A 21175-nucleotide genomic window follows, 5' to 3' on the forward strand; every position below is an offset into this window, starting at 1 on the left:
ATTCACAGCAATGTCCCATTGCAGAAGGGGTCAGGTCAACTAATGTCCTTTTCCCTTGGGTGCCTTGGAGTTACCCTTAGGAAATCAGATCGGGTAGTTGGTTGGCCATTTAATCCACCCCCCTTCTCAATTTCACTTTCTTTTCTTGTGAACACAAAAGAACTTTAAGTGATCCGACCGTGGCATTGAAATGCCAACCTTAGTTGGTACTTTGAAAACTCAAAGCCTTTTACAAGATGAATAGCAAACTGTGGATGACAGCTCCTGCCGAGCCATTATTGAATCCCAGCCCTGATGACTGCATTGCTTTGGATTTAGATAAAAGACTCCATACAAGACAAATGGTAGGAGCACATCAAACAAGACTGTGTCCATACAATGACAGAAACAATCCAATTGAAGAAGCAGTTGATTTCCCCAAGGCTACATACTGGTGCCTCTAGAGTCATTTATATTAAGGAACTAAAGATTGTATATTCATCTTCTATTTATTCTTTTCTCTAAAAATACTAATGTCCAATTTTCACATCTGAGTCTTCTTGCTTTTGCCTGGAAGAGAAATGTCGATATGGGGAGATGTTAATTATTTTGTATTGTGTTTTATTTAACCATAATAGCAGTGTGTTTAAAGGTTATAGACGGAGAGTTACAATCTATAATGATCAGATAAAAAGATTAGTCAGCAAATCGATAGTTCCCTGTACCAACAGGAAACTCAGTATATTCAAGGCAACAATGAGTACAAAAGGTAAAGATAAAGATCAGGCACCTTTATTTAGATGAAAACTAACTCTAGAGAATGACCACCACCTCATTAATTACACACTCACCTTCAGGAGGTTCAACTGGGTGAAGTATCATTGAAATGCTTTAGGAGAGTGTTAGAAAATGCTTTGGACTGTATGAAAATTATGAAATCAGAGATTGCCTTTATGTTGGGTTGGCAGATGTCACAGGAATCCAGCTGCTCAAAGTGGAAAGAGGTTTATGTATAGAGCCTTGGTTTCTTGTATGTAATGAAAGTCTTGGGCAGAAAATGTAGTAGGTTTATAAAACACCATTAAACTTGTTTAAAATATGGATTTAAGGAGAATGTACTTAGTAGGGAGATAATAGCCTTCTTAGACACTTTACCCCTAAACAGTTCCTTATGTAATTTGACATCTTTTTGTTTACCTTTATCAGGTAATTAATTATTTTTCTTTTCCTGATTTATTGAGCATGCTCTTCTTCCCTCTTTCCTATTCATAAAAGGTAGTCTATTGGGGCTTGAGAAATGTCTGTTGCAGAGGACTGGAGCTTGGTTCACAACACCCATTTTGTGATCCTCACAACCATCTGTAGCTCTTGCTCCTGGAGACCCTATGACTACAGCATCTGTGGGCATCAACACTCATATGAGTACACATTCCCACATAGGCACATGCACATAATTTAAAAAATAATGCAACTTCTCAAATGCAAACCTATATGAAAGTGGATTTCAGTATGTCATACTGGGAACTGTGAAGAATGTTTTGAGTGAAATGGGGTGAGATATTTGAATTAATAAAATGGCATGCATTTGTAAAATCATACCTGTTGTGTGGGGTTCCCTGTTACTATAATTGCTCTTTAATAAGTTTTTAGAGCTAGAATTATCTTCTTTGGATGATTATTGAAATATTAACTTCCATAAGATCAATGTAGATGTTTACTTGTTTAGAAGGTAGTCACAGGCATGATCAAACTCCAATAGTTCCTAGAAATAGGTCAGTGTCATCTAATAGGAACTTCTGATTTTACACTAATAATAAGTATAAAAAGTGGGAGGAGGAGAAAGAAAAAGAAACATGATAATTGAATAAAAAAAGGAAGTAGACTATTTTGCATCCATTCTCAGGTCTTATTTTGACTGATTGTTTTACCATTTTTTTCCGTAATCTTCTTTTTCCATGTTAAAGCAGGAGTTTATTGATTTTCTTGTTTTGGTCACATTGTAGCTTTGGATATGTTTCTGTTACTATTTTATGTTAAATCCAATGTGAAAACCAGCTTATGTTTGGTAATTACAAAATTCTAGCAAATCACATGCATGAATGTATGTACATGTGTGTACATGTGCATGAGCTTATGTGTGTATGCATGTGAGCCTGTGTGTACAGTCAGTCTCTGTGAAGATGAGTAAAAGCTTAGTTGTTGCTGACAGTCATGAAGGAATGATGCTATCTTCCCTACCACATTTTGGGAGTTGTGCACTTAATAACAGCTTCTTTCACTGAGTTCACCTTGGCTGTGGCTATTTGTGCATCAATTGAACCACTGAATAAATGTTCTGATTAGTTTTCATTCAACCCAATCAGCATCTATCTGGCTGGTTGGCTCAGACCTAGGGTAACAGTAATTCTATCACACCTCGAGGGCAGACTAACAGTGGTGATTGTGTTTAATGAAACACTTTGCCTTCAAATGTCTATTTAGCCAAAGACTGTAATTCTTGTCTTCCTCCCTGGCTTTTATATCCTTTCTGCTATTTTTCTTTTCTTCCCTCCTGCTTCTGTTTTCTTTCTTTTTCTCATTACTCTCTGCTTCTTTTTTTTAAATTAGAATCAATCTTGGTTTACATGTCAATCCAAGTTCTTACTCACTCTCCTCTTCCCCTACACCCCATCATCCCCCTATACCATCCCCATTTGTCTACCCAGAGAATGTGATGCCTTCCATGGCAGATCTTCAAAGTCTATCAAATAATTTGGAGCAGGGCCTAGACCTTCCTCCATGTGTCTAGGCTGAGAGAGTATCCCTCTATGTGGAATGTGCTCCCAAAGTCCATTTGAACACTAGGGATAAATACTGATCCACTACCAGAGGCCCCATAGACTGTCAAGACCTCCGAACTGACACCCACCTTCAGGGTGTCTAGGTTGGTCCTGTGCTGGTTTCCCAACTACCAGTCTGGTGTCCATGAGTCCCCCATTGTTCACATCAGCTGTTTATGTGGGTTTCTCCAGCCTGGTCTTGACCCCTTAGCTCATCACTCCTCCCCCTCTACAACTGGATTCCAGGAGATATATTAGGGCTACTGATTTTTTTAGTTAATTTTGTATCCTGCCAATTTGCTGAAGGTATTTATCAACTGTAGGAGATCCCTGGTAGAGTTTTTCTGGTCACTTGAGTAGACTATCATATCATCTGCAAATAGTGAAAGTTTGACTTCTCCCTTTCCAATTATTGTCCCATTGATCTCCTTTTGTTTTCTTATTGCTCTAGCTAGAAATTCAAGTAAAATATTGAACTGATATGAAAAGAGTGGAGAGCCTTGTCTTGTTCCTGATTTTAGAGGAATAGTTTTATTATGTTTAAGTATGTTCCTGTTATCCCTGACCTTTATCTTGAAGGGGTGTTGGATTTTGTCAAAGGTTGTTTCAGCATCTAGTGAGGTGATCATGTGGATTTTAATTTTCAGTTTTTTTATATGGTAGATTACATTGATGGAATTTTATATGTTGATCCATCCCTACATCCCTGGGATAAAGCCTACTTGATTATGGTGGAAGAATTTTATGATGTGTTCTTAGATTCAGTTTGCCAGTATTTTATTGAGTATTTTTGCATCAAAGTTCATGAGGGATATTGGTCTGTGGTTCTCTTTCTTAGTTGTGTCTTTGTGTGGTGTGGGTATCAAGCTTATTGGAGCCTCATAAAAAGAGTTTGGCAAAACAACCTTGTACAATATAGGAACTTCTGGAGGTATCACCATTTTTGAATTCAAGCTCTATTATAGAGCTACAGTCCTGAAAATAACTTGGTATTGGCACAAAAATAGACAGGTAGACTAATGAATAGAGTTTAAAACCCTGATATTAAGGCACACCTATGAACACCTGATTTTTGACAAACAATACAAATTTATACACTGGAACAAAGAGAACGTCTTCAACAAATGCTGCTGGCATAACTGGATGCAAACATGTAGAAGACTACAAATAGACCCAAGCCTATCAACATGCACAAAACTTAAGTCAAAATGGATCAAAGACCTCAACATAAATCCAGCCACACTAACCCTATTAGAAGACAAAGTGGGAAATACCCTTGAATTAATTGGTACAGGAGACTGCATCCTGAACATTACACCAGTAGCACAGACACTGAGATCAACAATTGACAAATGAGACCTCCTGAAACTGAGAAGCTTCTGTAAGGCAAAGGATATAGTCAGTAAGACAAAACGGCAGCCCACAGACTGGGAAAAGATATTCACCAACCCCACATCTGACAGAGGGATGATCTCCAAAATATACAAATATCTCAAGAAGCTAGTCTCCAAAACACCAAAAAATCCAATTAAAAAGTGGGGTACAGAACTAAATAGTCAATTCCTAATTGAGGAATCTAAAATGACTGAAAGACACATAAGAAAGTTTTCAACATCCTTAGCCATCTGGGAAATACAAATCAAAACAACTCTGAGATACCACCTCACACCTGTCAGAAAGGCTAAAATAAAAAACACCAATGACAGTTTATGCTGGAGAGGATGTGGAGAAAGGGGAACACTTCTCCACTGCTGATGGGAGTGCCAACTTGTACAGCCACTTTGAAAATCAGCATGGCGACCCCTCAAGAAAATGGGAATCATCCTACCACAAGATCCAGCAATTCCACTCTTAGGCATACACCGAAAAGAAACACATTCATACAACAAGGCCATCTGTTCAATGATGTTCATCGCAGCACTATTTGTAATAGCCAGAAACTGGAAGTAGCCTACATGCCCCTCAACTGAAGAATGGATAGAGAAAATATGGTACATTTACACAATGGAGTACTACTACATCGGGAAAAAAACTACAACAACAACAACAAAACAATGGAATCTTGAAATTTGCAGGAAAATGAATGGAACTAGAAGAAACCATTCTGAGCCAGATAACTCAATCACAAAAAGACAAACATGATATGTGCTCACTCATATGTGGATTTTAGACATAAAGTAAATGGTTACTGGCCTATAATCCATACTGCCACAGAAGCTAGTAATCAAGGAAGACCCTACGAGAGACATCCGTGGTCCGCTGGAGAAGGGGAAAGGGTCAAGATCCCCTGAGCAAATTGAGAGCATGGGAAGAGGGAGGAACGAGCTATGAGAATGAGAAGGGAAGAAGAGGAAGGATGCAGAGATCATGAGGGAGCAGAAAGTTTGAGTCAGGGGAAGAATAGAAGAAAGGATATGTGATAGGTAGGGTTTTAGTTGGGGGGGGAGCTGGTAGAAGAGGCCGGGAGGGAGAAGGGAACTGAGATTCTCATGTAAAACAATCTTGTTTCTAATTCCAATTAAAAAAATCTGGAAAGAATAAAAAGAAGAGTAAATAAATTCAGAACAACAACAAAAAGAGTTTGGCAATGACCCTTCTGCTTCTATTGTATGGAACAATTTGAAGAGTATTGGTATTAGCTCTTCTTTGAATTTCTGGTACAATTCTGGACTGAAACCATGTGCTCTGGGTTTTTTGTTTGGGAGACTTTTGATGAATATTTCTATTTCATTATGGGTTATAGGTCTATTTAAAATGCCTTTCTGTCCTGGATTTAATTTTGGTAAGTGATATCTTACCAAAAATTGTCCATTTCCATTAAATTTTCAAGTTTTGTTGAGTACAGGTTTTCAAAGTATGACCTGAAGATTCACTGGATTTCCTGAGTGCCTGTTGTTATTTCCCCCTGCTCATTGCATTTTGTTAATTTGCATGTTCTCTCTGCCTTTTGGTTAGTTTGGATAAAGTTTTGTCTATCTTGTTGAGTTTCTTGAAGAAGTAACTCTTTGTTACATTGATTCTCTTTATTATTTTCTATGTTTCCACTTTGTTGATTTCAGCCCTCAGTTTGATTATTTCCTAGTCTCTACTCCTCTGGGGTGCATTGGCTGCTTTTTGTTCTACAGCTTTCTGTTGTGCTGTTAATTCTCTAATGTGACTATTCTCCAGTTTCTTCCTGTGGGCACTTAGTGCTATTAACTTTCCTCTTAGCACTGCTTTCAATGTGTCCCATGAGTTTGGGTATGTTGTATCTTCATTTTCACTGAAGTCTAGGAAGTCTTTACTTTCTTAATTTCTTCCTTGAGCCAGGAATGGTGCAAATGCACTTTGCTCAATTTCACGACTTTGTGTATTTTCTGCAATTTGTGTTGTTGTTGAATTCTGACTTTAAAGCATGGTGGTCTGATAAGATACAGGGGATTATTCAATTTTTTCATATCTGTTGAGTTTTGCTATGTTGCTGAGTATGTGGTCAATTTTAGAGAAGAGTCCATGTGGTGCTGAGAAGAAGGTATATTCTTTTGTGTTTGGATGGAATGTTCTATAGATGTCTGTTAATCCCAACTGGGTCATAACTTCTGTTAGTTCTTTTGTTTCTTTGTTAATTTTTTTGTGGTCCTATCCAGTGTTGAGAGTGGGGTGTTGAAGTCTCCCACTATAACTGTGTGAGGTATTATGTGTGATTTGAGATTTAGTAATGTTTCTTTTATGAAGATGGGTGCCTTTGTATTTAGGCATAGATTTTCAGAATTGAGACTTCATCCTGATGGTTTTTTTCCTGTGATGAATATGAAATGACCTGCTTCATCTCTTTTGATTGATTTTAGTTTGAAGTCTAATTTGTTAGATATTGGGATTATTAATTCTTTTATGTGTTGGATTTTTTGGTGGTGGTAATATTGTGTATGGATCACCCCCACTCCTTTTTTTTTTCTTTTGGCTGTTTGTAATGTGGAATTATCTATTGTCTATGTTTTAGTGAGTGTAGTTACCTTCCTTAGGTTCAAGTTTTCCAGAACATTCCATAGGGCTGGATTAGTGGATATGTATTGTTTAAATTTGGTTTTGTCATGGAATATCTTGTTTTCTCTACCTACAGTGATTGAAATCTTTGCTTCGTATAGTAGTCTGGGCTGGCATCTATGATCGCTTAGAGTTGGTAGAATATCTATTCAGGACCTACTGGCTTTCAGAGTTTCCATGGAAAAGTCAGGTGTAATTCTAATAGATCTCCCTTTATATGTTACTTGGCATTTTTCCTTTGCTGCTCTTTATTCTTTCTTTATTCTGTATGTTTGGTATTTTGTTTATTATGTGGCAAGGGGACTTTATTTTTGGTCCACTCTATTTGGTGTTCTCTAATCTTCTTGTCTTTCATTGGCATGTGTTTCTTTATGTTGGGAAGTTTTCTTCTGTGATTTTTCTTAAATATATTTTCTGTACCTTTGAGGTAGTTTTCTTCACCTTCTTCAATACCTATTATTCTTAGGTTTGGCCTTTTCATTGTGCCCCAAATTTTCTGGTTATTTTGTGTTAGGGATTTGTGTGATTTAAGAATTTCTTTGGTTGATGAATCTATTTCTCCTAGTGTTTCTTCAATGCCTGAGATTCTCTCTTCCATTTCCTGTCCTTTTTGGGGTGGTGGTGTTTGAGACAGTTTTCTCTGTGGTTTTGGAGGCTGTCCTGGAGGTAGCTCTTGTAGACCAGGCTGTTCTTAAACTCGCAGAGATCCACCTGACCTGCCTCTCATGTGCTGTGTTAAAGGTGTGAGACACCACTGTCTGGCTCATCTCCTGTACTCTGATGGTTATGCTTACATCCATAGTTCCTGATTATTTCCCCAGCTTTTCTATTCCCAACATTCCCTCAGACTGTGTTTTTTTATTGTCTCTATTTCAGCTTTCAAGCCTAGCACTGTTTGAATTGTTTTCCCTCACTTGCTTGGTTGTTTTTCTTGGCTTTCCTTGTTTTCTTTAAGAATTTTTTTTTTATTTCTTGTCTCTTTTGGTTTGTCTATTCCTTCATTTCTTGATTTTTTCCATTTCTTTGAGGGATTTCCTCATTTCCTCTTTGTGGGACTCTATCATCTTCATAAAGTTGATTTTAGGGCCATTCTCTTCTGCTTCATCTGTGTTGGGATATTCAGGTCTCGCTCGTATGGATTCCCTAGACTCTGGTGGTGTCATATTGATCTTTCTATTGTTGGATGTGATGTTCAACAGTTGTCTTCCCATCCCTTCTTCCAATGGGTACCAGTGGGGTTTCTCCCTCTCCTGGTGGGTACAGGTCCAAGGTTCTCTTCCAGTGGATGCAAGCAGGTCCAATATTCCTATGGCTCTCTTCTTCCTATGGGTAGAGGAGGGACTAGCACTGAGAGGTGGGCAGACTCTGGATGGCTGGTCTGCTGGGATGGTCCCCTCACTCTCTCAGTACTCTGCCTTCAGGAGGCTAGGAGAAGGGTGACCAGGGTACCTGAAGGCAGGCTGTTAACCAGTTCTCTTCCTTTCTGTTTTTCTTCTTTCTTCCCTTTTATTCTCTTCTGATATCAGTCCCACAGTAGCATTTTATTCCTTACAAAGCATTTTCATACCCCACTATTATTGTTGTTAAATAGTTCATCATTTCTTACTTGGACTACTTCTATGGACTCATAGCTTCTTTCTTTCATTCCTGGCTGCATCCTACTACACTACAATTGCTACACCCCAAATAATCTATCCTTCACAAAGTAGCTGAACAACTCTTTCTAAAGTATAATCCCCATGAGAGTATCCTGTTAAACATATCCTACTGAAGTCACATCACAACTAGGATAATGTTCAATCTCATCAGAAAGACAATATGTTCCTTATCTGGTGTTACTTCCTGTCTTCATCTCCTATATTATTCCAAATATGCCTTGGGTCAATTACACAGCCTTACAGGCATTTCACCCTTCTCACACATGTGTACCTGTGCATACATTGCACAATACTCCTCATAATCCCTCAGATTTTCTCTTTCCTTTTACTTAGACATTTGCTTTGACTTGTGTAGAAAGCCGGTTCCTGCATTATAATGCTGCCTGAAGACACCAAGGTGTAAATTACTTCACAGGCGCTGGGTAATCTCCATTCCTTTGATCTCTGCCTATCCCGTGGCTCATTTTAGCCTGAGGAGCTAAAGCCATTCATAGGGTAATACGTCCCAGGCGGCTGGTCAGCCTTTTATATAGGGATGGTTTTCTTGGTTCAATGTCTCTGCTTAGTCTCTGCTCAGTCTCTGCTCAGTCTAATGCATTAAAGCTTGTCTGCAGAAGGATCCGAGTGTCCTGCGTGTGTTTCTTGCTGGCGAGGAATACAGAGCGGGCGCGGGACATATGGTGCCGAAACCCGGGAAGCTTAACATCTCCAACACCTCAGAGACCCCTCTAACGAGGCGGATTCAGAACTGCAGGATGGTAAATTCGGAGAGGTATGATTTTTCTGGACTTTGGCTTGGGACAATCTTAAAGAAGTCCAAAATTACATATCAGAAACCGAATGTAATGAAAGAAATTCGGAGAGGTATGATTTTTCTGGACTTTGGCTTGGGAATGTTGCTATTGTGGGAGGTTAATATAGAGGCTTCTATGCTTTTACTAGGAGCTATTTTGACTTTTCTCACTGTTATAGCAATCTTAAAGAAGTCCAGAATTACATATCAGAAACCGAATGTAGTGAGAGATGGGGCGCGCCTAACAATAAAATATAAGAAAAAAGGACCTCCCGGGATGTCTAGTGACATGGGAGTGTATGTAAGAAGAGAAACTACAACGTATAAGAAAAAAAGACCTCCTGGAATGTCTACTGACAAGGGAGTGTATAAAGCTTTAAATCTTGATAGCTCTAATGACTCTAAAAGCTCAAGAGATAAAATTTTAAAAGGAACAGCTCAACTGGATGAGGGAGAGACAGAGAAGGAGAGAGAGAGAATGGGGAATGGCCGGTCACACCCCGGTAAATTTAGGAAAGATGAGGAACCTAGCCTCTGCCCTGCAACGAAACTGGAAGCCTTGGAGCTGAACAGCTCAGACTCTGAGATTTTAGACTCTAACAAGAAAGCAAAGCTAGAGAAAGAAACAGCACGGCCAAAAATGCCAGCGGGTGTGCTTCCATCAGCACCCCCACTATTTGGAACCTACTCCTTCTTACCATCAGAGGAACAAAGAAAATTACAGATGGCTTTCCCAGTCTTTGATAGGGGAAAAGGCCATGCCTGCTATTCAACACTTCTTAAAGGCCTGGGGCTTTAAAGCCTCATTTACATTAACGCTGGGGGCCATACCGAGGCCAAGCGTCTCACCTCAAAAACTAAAAGGCCAAAAGGAAATGGTAAAATGGAAAGATATCTTAACTGATTTTTGGAAAGGCCCGGATCCTATTCTCATAAGATCCAGGGGAGCGATATTATGTTTTCTCACAGGATGAAGAGAATCCCCTGTGGATCCCAGAAAGATTCAACCCGAAGAGCCTCTGCAGACCTTCAAAAGTCGAAACTCCACCCTCTACCCCCGGGAGTTGAGAGCCGCTATTGTTATCCAGATTAACTCCTGCCCTTGGCGGAGCGATTGTCTCTACTTAAGGGGTGGGGGTAATTGTTCGATGCAGCCGTTTACAGATTGCTGTTATTTTTGGCGGGTCCGTGAGAAAAGGGGTGGATGCAGCCGCCTGCAAAATGCTGTTACTTCTTTGGCTGGCATGTAAGCTCCAGGGCTCAAACCAAGAGATCATCCAAGCGCTTATATTTTTGGCTACTAAGCGATAGGCCGCCGGCCAGACAGCTCTTGCACACCCGGAGCCTAGGCTCACTGCACAGGGTAGAGTGTCTGGTTTGTGCAGCCCCAAAGAGGGATGCTGAGCATAAGCATCGCACAGAGTTGCCTATTATACAGGCTTCTCTGGGAGGTACGTTGACCTGCATAAGGGTTACCTGCCTTGAGAACCCCCTTTCCCAGAAAAACGGCAGAGGACAGGTCGGGAGTACTTCGGGTCAAACTGACAGCCTGATGGTGACTCTCGTACACAGTCTTAATGTTTGATTTTGGGAAGGTCAACCCCTGCCTCTATCCCTCAACATATGGGTGACCTATTTGCTTGTAATAATATAAAGCCTTTTCATTAATTAATAAAAAAAGGGTGATATGTAGGAAGCCGGTTCCTGCATTATAATGCTGCCTGAAGACACCAAGGTGTAAATTACTTCACAGGCGCTGGGTAATCTCCATTCCTTTGATCTCTGCCTATCCCGTGGCTCATTTTAGCCTGAGGAGCTAAAGCCATTCATAGGGTAATACGTCCCAGGCGGCTGGTCAGCCTTTTATATAGGGATGGTTTTCTTGGTTCAATGTCTCTGCTTAGTCTCTGCTCAGTCTCTGCTCAGTCTAATGCATTAAAGCTTGTCTGCAGAAGGATCCGAGTGTCCTGCGTGTGTTTCTTGCTGGCGAGGAATACAGAGCGGGCGCGGGACAGACTTGGTTAATTCTAACTTTGTCTCCTAAGGCTCAGATGAAGTATTGTTTAACTTCAAAATCTCCCAAGAACAACAAACCGCAATTACGTTTCTCAAATCTCCATTACACACACACACAGACACATACACACAGACACTGACAAACACACACACACACACACACACACACACACACACACACACACACACACAGATGCTGAAATGTCACTACCATGATACCAGATTTCCACTATACTTCTGTGATAATATTAAGTATAGTGTACTGCTCCTCAGATATTTCTTCTTTGAAATCCTGGATTATTTAGTTCTCATGGTGAATATCTCTATGATAATTTGACAAAACTAAGAATCCATAGATGACCACATAAACAACATTTAAATAATTACAGTTAGTGATTACAAAGAGAATATATCACATTGAAATATTACAGTAAATATATAAGTGAAGAAATATATTAAGAAATATATGATGCTATAATACTGTGATATATGTTTATTAAAACATAAGCCCAGAAAGTCCAGAAGAAACTTGTGTAATTATTACTTTTTGAAAATTCTGGTCAAAAAATATGTCAGAACACTTTCAGCATAATCTAAAATCCATGTTATTCAGTTTTATATAGTGCTACTGTGTTTTTTAATAGCTTTTACATTCTAAATTTTACTTAAAGATGGCCAGGAATGAATATGTGATCAGCATTTTGTTTTTAGCACATGGAGAACCCTTTTGGTGGAAGAATAAAAGAATATGAGGAAAACTCGTACAGCCCTTTTCACATTTGTAGAAATGAATGAGGAATTGCTCATATATTGAGTTCTGCCCTGAGCTTTGCTATGTTCGTACCATTGCATGGACTGATGGCTCTTTTTTGAGGACAGTAGCTATCGTTGTACCTGCCCATTACTTGTTTTTTTCCCCCTCCCTTGCCTTTTGTAGAGCTCTCCAATATTCAGTCTTCAAAGAAACCACTTAGCAGCAGTATCAGGTCAGTCTTCTCAAATAAACAAAAAACAAAGCCAGATGTTCTACATACTTCACAACATACAGTAAAGAGGGGGAAACATGGCTACCTCAGTTGTTCTTACTCAATAACACAAAGTCACTTTAAATAAAGCTAAATTCTTATCCCCTTAGTGGTGAAAACTAAACCAGAAAATACCTTATGTTATCTGTGTGTGGTAACAATTACAATAATGAAACTTTTGTCAATAAGATGATGACCATTTGGTATTTCTGGATCTTTTATGTTTATGTACTTGTTAAGCTGAAAGAGGAAGATTGGAAATTGTACAAGGATTCCTGAAGGGCTCACACAGATGTACTGGGAGCCTGTGAGCAAACAGACTTCTTTTCTTAATGCAACATTTATTTATTTATTTAAATTAGAAATAAGCTCTTTTACATGTCAATCTCAGTTCCTTCTTCATCCTCTCCCCCCCCCACAACCCCTATTCCATCTTCTTTCTGCTCCCCAGGGAGGGTGAGGCCTTCCATGGGGGAATCTTCAAAGTCTGTCATATCACTTGCAGGCCCTAGACCTTCCCCAGTGTGTCTCGGCTGAGAAAGTATCCCTCTATGTGGAGAGGGCTCCCAAAGTTCAGCAAATAGACTTCTTTAAAACATTAGTTTGACTGTGAGGCCATAGTAAACTCCTGTAGCATCTATATCTTGCATTATCTTTTAAAGATATTATTTCCTTGATTACTACTCAGTACTGCCTGTATTTTGAGATTGCATTACCTTACTTTGTTAGAGATGCTGTAAAAATACACCAGAGACTTGATAATATACATAAGACAGAAATATATTTCTTAGAATTTATGGGTCTGGAAATCACATGGTCAAGGCACAAAACATTTGATAAGGCCCAAGTCTCTGCTTCCAGTATGGTGTTTTGAATGTCATGCCTCCAGACAGGAGATCATTGTGTTCTCATATGGTGAGAAATGAGGACATACAAAAATAGGGCTGAGTTGGTTGCTTCTAGCCATTGTATAAGAGCTATAATGACTTAAGCACCCCCTGGGTGGTCCATTTCTTAGTTATAAAATTGAGTCTTAACTCTTAACATATGAGTTAGGATGAGACACATCTGATGGTCATATCAATTATTGTTATTAATGCCTAATCTTGAAGTACACTTTTATAAGCCCTGAGCATCGTTCTTTTACATCCAAGTAGCCATGCTGTTGCTGACTAATGGCAAGGTAGAAGTATACTGTCAATGAATACTGCAAACTCTTTTCTTCCCCTAGAGGATATGTTTTGTAAGGATCAAGAAAGTCCTTTGAGGAGAACATCCCAGAGTGTGATTATCAGAAATGTAACTTTGCATACTGCATCTCTCTCATCAAATCACTTAGCTTGTTTCATCTACCACATTTTGTACTAATAACCTATGGTAATGTAATTTTATAGCCTACATAGTATTGTTATTTTGAAAATTAAATTGGTTAAGGAAGAATGGTGTACCTTTTTAAAATCCAGATTTGGACATATAGTAAAACATTTAAAACATAAAACTAGAATAGCTGCCATTGCCCTGGTCCTTTTGTAGACTTGTGACTTCTCTTCTGATAGATTATACAATAAAGCATGTTTAATATTAACTACAGCTAATCCTAGCCTAAACTTTGCTACTCAAAATATGGAATCTAATAGATCCTTTCTTTAAGGCTCACAAAATCCAAAGGTTGATACTGTTCTTGTTTTCAGTTTATCAATAACTGGGATGGATCTTAGATATGTCTAGTGACTTTCTGAAGGTCCATTCTAATTTGTGGCTGTAGAGGAACACAGATTGGCCTCAAGACTCCTCACTGTTTGCTCTTGTTAAATGGTTTTACCTTGAATCCAATTGAGTCTCTGCTAAGCACAATTACTTTTCTCATTTCTTGCAGTCACAGGTTTAAATCAAGACAGTGTATACAGTCTTGGTATACAAAATAGTTATCAGGAAAGCTTACTAAAATATGAATTCCTCTCTTTCATTCTCTTCCTGTCCCTAGAATTTCTGATTCACAGTTCCAGGAGTAGGAAAAGAAGATCTGATAAGGATGCTCACTCCTGGGCCACATTGTTACCAGCCCTAATTATGCTGTATTTACTTCCAAGGAAATCACACAGCATATTTGACATAATCTAGTAAGCCATTCAGAGCACACACCTCACAGACAGGCTTTCTTTGGGCAGAAAAGGTGGGAGGGCCCCTTTTGTTTCCTGAGACAAATCTTTCCTGCAATCATTCTGTCCACCTCCCAATCACACATGGAAGAATAATATTATTAGTGGTATCAGGGATCCAGGCATCCTTGCAAATTTCAGATGCAGTTTTGAGACAGACACATTTTATTGTCTTCTACTAACAGCAATTCAGCCTCCTGCTACCATCCCTGTGACTATCTCTCTCATTAAATCCCCGTGAGTAGCCCTGCTACAGCAATGAATCACATACCTAGGTCTTCACACAGGCTGAGTTTATTGAGCCACATGATAGGAGACCATATCTCAGATGGCCCCAGAGAAGCCAAAACAATCTGTCACTTTTAATTCTTTCTGTCACCTCATTAAAGATAAAGCAACATTGACAATAAAACACATTTTCACACAAGCCACATGACACACACATACACAACACCAAAATGCAACAATTCTTCCTCTTGTATTCATATATGGTTATAAATACTCAGTCATCATAAGATTCATTGAGCAAACATATGTGCCAGGGTACTGTATATAACTGACACAGGCACAGAACAGTCTCCCCGGGCACATAAAGCAATTAAAAATAACTGTGCTTCAAAGCAGGCTACTATAATACAAAGGTCAGGCCCATAAATATGAACAGGATGACAGTAATGTCTCTATCCAAATATACCCCCGAACACACCACTACAACAGTTTAGAACTCAAAGGTTAATGTAAGAAAAAATTAAAACCCTGAAATTATGCCATATTCATCTCATGGCTTTTCTTCCTGTGGTCTTTTCATCAAAGGTTAATATATGTGAATACCATGGAAAAATTTTATCAAGGCCAAATGTGTGTCACCGGGAACTACTTTATTCATTGCAAAATATTTACCCTTGTGCATGTGATAAAATAAAGGACTTGTGGCAAGTTCTCTGCAGAAGGAAAATGTCCCCCCACCCCCACTGTGTTGCTTGTTTTTTAGATTAACTTCCCTGATCTTTGAATTCCACTCTGAGCTGTAGAAAGTCTGTTCTGAGGGCAGGGATAATTTTCGCAGTAACACACTGAGTGTGATAATCAGGTTTATGCACGGTTGTAAAGAATGTGCTGACAGACGGAAAAGAAGCCAGCTCAGTCTGCACTGGATTCCTTTTTATATATATTAAAAAATCATATGACACCTGACTCTGATTCAAACAGCAGTTCTTTCCCCTGCTGTCTCCCGGCAGAAAAAAAAAATATTTTAGAGTATATGGGAAAATTTCAGCCCCCAGTGGAGTGTTTCACTAAAATTTCTAGTTCTGTGCTCATTCGAGCATCATAGGTTCCTGTATTGCCATTCAAGGTGTTGTGTGCAATGAAAAACTTACTCCCACCAAGCATGAATCTTTATGCAAGCAAATTCAGAAAAAGATGTGAGTAGAATCATTTCCACAAAAGGCTGGCATTCCCCACCGTTCCTCGGGAAAGCAAAGTACAAGGAAACTCACCAACTTTTAGCTTTCATCAGAGCATATTAAATATGATTGCAAACTGTGGAGAACATTCAGGCCACCTGGGCCCTGCTGACATGACATTTGAGAACACATTGATTAAAAGAGTGAGTGCTCTGAAGCCAGATCCTTTCTCTTAACAATTAGAAGTTTACAATGACCAACCCATGCAGGTCTTTGATTCCCTAAGACAGAGGGAAGAAAACAGGATCTCAGTATCTTTTCCCTTGTAAACCTTATTTCTTTCTTAGAAAAACCCATTCCCAAGTGGCTGTACAAGTTTGCATTCCCATCAGCAATGGAGGAGTGTACCCTGTTCTGCACATCCTCTGCCATTCTGACAGGTGTAAGAAGGTATCTTAGAGTTGTTTTGATTAGCATTTCCCTGATGGTTAAGGATGTGAGCAATTTCTTGAGTGCCTTTCGGCCATTTGAGATTCCTCTATTGAGAATTCTCTATTTAAATCTGTATCCAAATTTTTAATTGGATTATTTGGTGTTTTGGTGACTAGCTTCTTCAGTTCTTTGTATATTTTGGAGATCAGCTCTCTGTCAGATGTAGGGTTGGTGAAGATCCTTTCCCATTCTGTAGGCTGCTGTTTTGTCTTGTTGACTGTGTCATTTGCCTTACAAAAACTTCTCAGTTTCAGGAGGTCCTATTTATTAATTGTCAATATCAGATTGGGGGAGGACAGGAGGGAAAGGGAACTGAGATTGGTAAGATTGGTATGCAAAATGAGATTGTTTTTAATTTAAATTAAAATTCAAAAAAAGAAAATTCCATTCCAGGAGAGAGCCACCAAAACACAAAGCAGCCAAGGTAAGAACTAGCCTCCTCATTGTCAACCATTTGCCCAAGTGCATCCTCTTTGCTAGGGCAACTGTTATAGAGCCACAGGGACTAAGTTAATGAAATATACTGTCTTACATGTCTGGAAGGAAAATGTCCAAAACCAAGATATGACAAGATTTCTTTTTGAGGGCTGTGAAAGATGGATTGTCTAGACCTAGACTTCCTTACCTCGCTTATATTAGGCTGCTTTATTCCTGCCTCTTCATATCATCCTCTCTCTCTCTAGTGTGTGTAGTATGTACATATTCTCTCTCTCTCTCTCACTCTCTCTCTCTCTCTCTCTCTCTCTCTCTCTCTCGTTTGTTACATATGAAGGCAAGGGATTGACATACATGATGAGTATGTCGACTTAACCACTTCCCACTTTATTTTCCAAAGCAGGATCTATCACTGACTTGGAGCTCACCATTTAGGCTAGACTAACTGCTCAGCAATATCCAGGGATCCTCCTTGTTCTACTGGTTGAGAGCTGGGATGACAGGACTGTGCTCAGGGCCCAGCTTTTTGCACAGGTGTAGGGAATCCAAACTCACATCTTCATGTGAGGATGACAAACACTTTAACAAATAAATAGATTCCCTACTACCCCAAACTTTCTTTTGACTTGAGGACAGCAGCCCTACTGAATCAGGGCTCATGCTGATTATCTCACTCTACTCCATTCACCTTTCTGCAGATACTACAAATACAATCGTATTATGAAGTTCCCTGATGAAGACCTTAAGCATGAACTTGAAGGTGAACACAATTCACCCCCTTAAGTTTTTCTTTAAAAAATAATCAACAAAATAAAAACTGGATCTTGATAATTCTATCTCTACTCTCAGTAGTCTCCAAAAGAGAAATTATTCCCATACCCCTGATTCCAGAGCATAGCTTCCAAAGACAGCATGAATCATTTCCTTATTGCCAAAGAAGTTACCAAAATGGTCGTATTTGTTTATTTTTACATCTTTCAAATTCCCAATAACTATCTCTGCCTCTACAGCTTCCCTGTAGTATTTTCCCCAACCCCAAAACCATTCCCAAAATCTGGCTTTATCCTGACATGGCCAGAGGTTTCTATTGTATCCTTTTGAGTGAACTGCCTATCAGTCTACTCAATTTCTCTTAAACTTTTCATCTCAAATGACCTTGATTCTATGTAGACTATTCCTGAAATTTAAATTCAAATACTAACTCTTTGACCTCCATTTTCTCATATACAGTTTTTTAAAAAAATTCTCTATTTTCTTTGTAGCATCACTTACCAAATTATGTTATTACATGGAACATTAGTATTTTAGTATTTTAACAGGAGCTATATAGAGAAGATAAAATGGTGTAATCAGACAACTTTAGGACAAGAGAGTCAGTAAAGTTTAAATGTTTCTTTACTGAAAGAATTTAGTACCTTAATATCTCCCCTTTATGAACAAGATCTGGTGACTGCTTTAACCAAAGTCCTGTGAAAAATTAAACAAAAGAAAAAGAGCTGGAGAAATGGCACAGTAGATAAGCGTATTTGCTCCTCTTGCAGAGGATCTGAGTTCAGTGTCCCTTTACCTCTCCAACTTCAGGGGACATGACACCATCTTCTAGTATCTGTAGGCACCCTGAAGCACATGTAAACATACATATGTACAAAGGGAAAACAAATTTTTTTAAATGAATAAAACCTGTACTCATGGAACACTAGTCTGGGAAGAGGGACACCAGTGTTCAGTGGTCTGCAGTGTACTGTATCTATTAATTTTCTTTGTCCTTTTTATTCTGTCCTTAGAATTTTTCATATACCATGAACTCACTACCTTACTAAACAGTTCACCCATCTAATGAAGCCCCAGATCCTCCCTGCAGCTCTGCCCATCCTCCAATCCATGCATACGTTCACCTTCAGTAACTTTCAGCAGGGCTTCCTCAATATAAACAAGACTATACCAGCTGATTCCTTTTCCAATCTTTCCAATACAAACAATACCACTCCATATGTACTCGGTTTTCTACCACTCATATAACTCATGTCCTGTGCTGCAGGAAGAAATGAATAAATGATATGGATGACCATCAGGTAGGAACAGGGTGCTCCAAGGTGCTTCTCACTTTTGCTTACAAAGCAGGAAAGTATGTGTGTCCATTCCTTCTTCACGCTCCTCTCCATTTAAGCAAAACTCTTTAGGATGGCAAATTAACCTTCCTTTTCCTCCCACTCATTTTATAGTCTCATGGACAGATTATGTCTCTGTTTATTTCAGCCTTTCTACTTCTTAAGGACTAATTCTTTCTTCTACTCAAAGTTTCTCTTTTATTTTGCCTTCCTTTTTCATGGTGCCTTGAATTTGCCTTTGTCTTCTTTTTCATCTCAGTAGCACATCTCTTATTTTTCCCTCTTGTTAATTTGAACACCTGTCTTACTTCTTGGAAGTTCTGGACTCTAACCTATGCTCTTACTTTGACATTAATTAGGCACAGAAAAGGGAAGAATGTGTGAACTTTCAATCTACACACCAGGGTCTCAATTTTAATTGTATAGATTTTTAACACTGCAAAATCTGTGCTTTAAATGTCGTCTGAAACTCTTAAAAATCTATGTGTTTGAAACTTAACTCTCAAATCAACAGTGTGGAGAGGTGGGGCATTCAAGAGGTGAGTAGATCACAAAGACTCTAGTTTTATGAAGATATTAGTTTTGTATGGGTTTTATTCATGTTATCATGGCAGTGGGACTTGTAAAAAAAATTGTCCCTCCCTTGCTCTTTTTTGAATACTCTTACCATACATCAAGTTAAGATACAATGACTAGTCAAATAATTTCCTTCTTTATGCAGCCTCTCATGGTTTCATAGCATTACACAGGTGAAGAGACAGCCATCATTGTCATGTTCCTTAGTCTATTTGAGTTGGGTTTCAGTTGTTTGTTGTTGTTGTTGTTGTTGTTGTTTGATTTCTGTTAAAGGACAAAAACAATTTTGTTTAGATAGAATTTGGGGAGGAATAATTTAGACCTGTGGAATCTTCCAGGAGGTGGCCAATGAGTGCTCACTCTCTGTAATCAACTGTCTTTTGGCTACATCCTTCCACAATGACTGGTATTATCATGTTGAATTCTTTCTTACCACTCATGTCACACAGGGTCCTGTGTCTCTTGTCAGAGTTCTGAGGGTTCCCACTTTGTCTTTCCTTCGTCCTTAATGTAGGGGTGTGTCAATTTTTCCTACTAAGTCTCTTCTGAATTGAAAATTTCTACTTTCATACCATTTGCTACTATTTTCTGAAAAAACAAAACACTTTTCTTTTAAAACCTTACACTTGGTCAATGTGTAAGATATTGGAAAGTATATCTAGTAATTTCTTTCCTTACTACAATTTTATGAATAACTTACAGAAAATTAAAATTTAACATCTCTAACATTGAATCCAGAGTGTCTCATAAAGTGATCCCATATTGTGCCCTTTGTCTCAAACATGATATCATTTTCAGATGCAGGGAATAATTTGGGTATCAAAGTAATGGCAAAGAATTTCATTAAATGACACACTGAAAACATATTCATTTTCTTCTCAATATAGCTGATTAAATCAATGAAAATGTTTCTATTTTGGCATTAAGTTTACCATTTATCTTTCTGTCATAATTCAGAGATTCCTAATTTAACAAATAGAGGTTCATTTCAGAATTTTCACCAAGACAAATGTTAAGAAAGTTGATTGTCAATTTTATGCTTTAATTATACTTACAATAACTAATTCATTCCTTTAAAATATTAACCACCTTCCTCAACATAAATTATTGGTAAATGATGGGGAATATAAACTGACACATTTTCTTCTCAGATGTGTCTGGAAATAGAGCTCAGTTAAAATGTCTGGGTGTGGTGGGTCCCACTGCTAATCTCAGTGCTGTGGAACAGAGAGCCTGCCTGATCTAGCTAGCTACCCAAGACTATTTGGAGAGCTTGAGGAGACTGAGGGACCCTGTCTCCAAAACATAGGTCAGGGCCTCACTTTGTAAATGTGCTAAGGACTTGAGCCTAAGAACTCAAGTTTAATTGTTCGAAGCCACATGGTGGAAGAGAGTGCTTACTGCCACAAGTTATCCTCTGTCACAGGCACATGCATGACTGCACATATGCACACACCATACACATTCATAGACACACACAAAGTAAACAGATGAATGTAAAAAAAAATCAAAATGGAGTTGTCAGCTCCTCATCAAAAGTTTGTCCTAGGGCTTCTGCACACACATGTATTTGCATATCCACACGTGTATACACACACAAACATGCACACATACATATACACATGAAAACACACACATACACAAAAGCATCCAATTTTTAATATGAGCTATAATCACACATTTGAG

This window comes from Cricetulus griseus (genome assembly GCF_003668045.3).
Source record: "Cricetulus griseus strain 17A/GY chromosome 1 unlocalized genomic scaffold, alternate assembly CriGri-PICRH-1.0 chr1_1, whole genome shotgun sequence".
Taxonomy (NCBI): domain Eukaryota; kingdom Metazoa; phylum Chordata; class Mammalia; order Rodentia; family Cricetidae; genus Cricetulus; species Cricetulus griseus.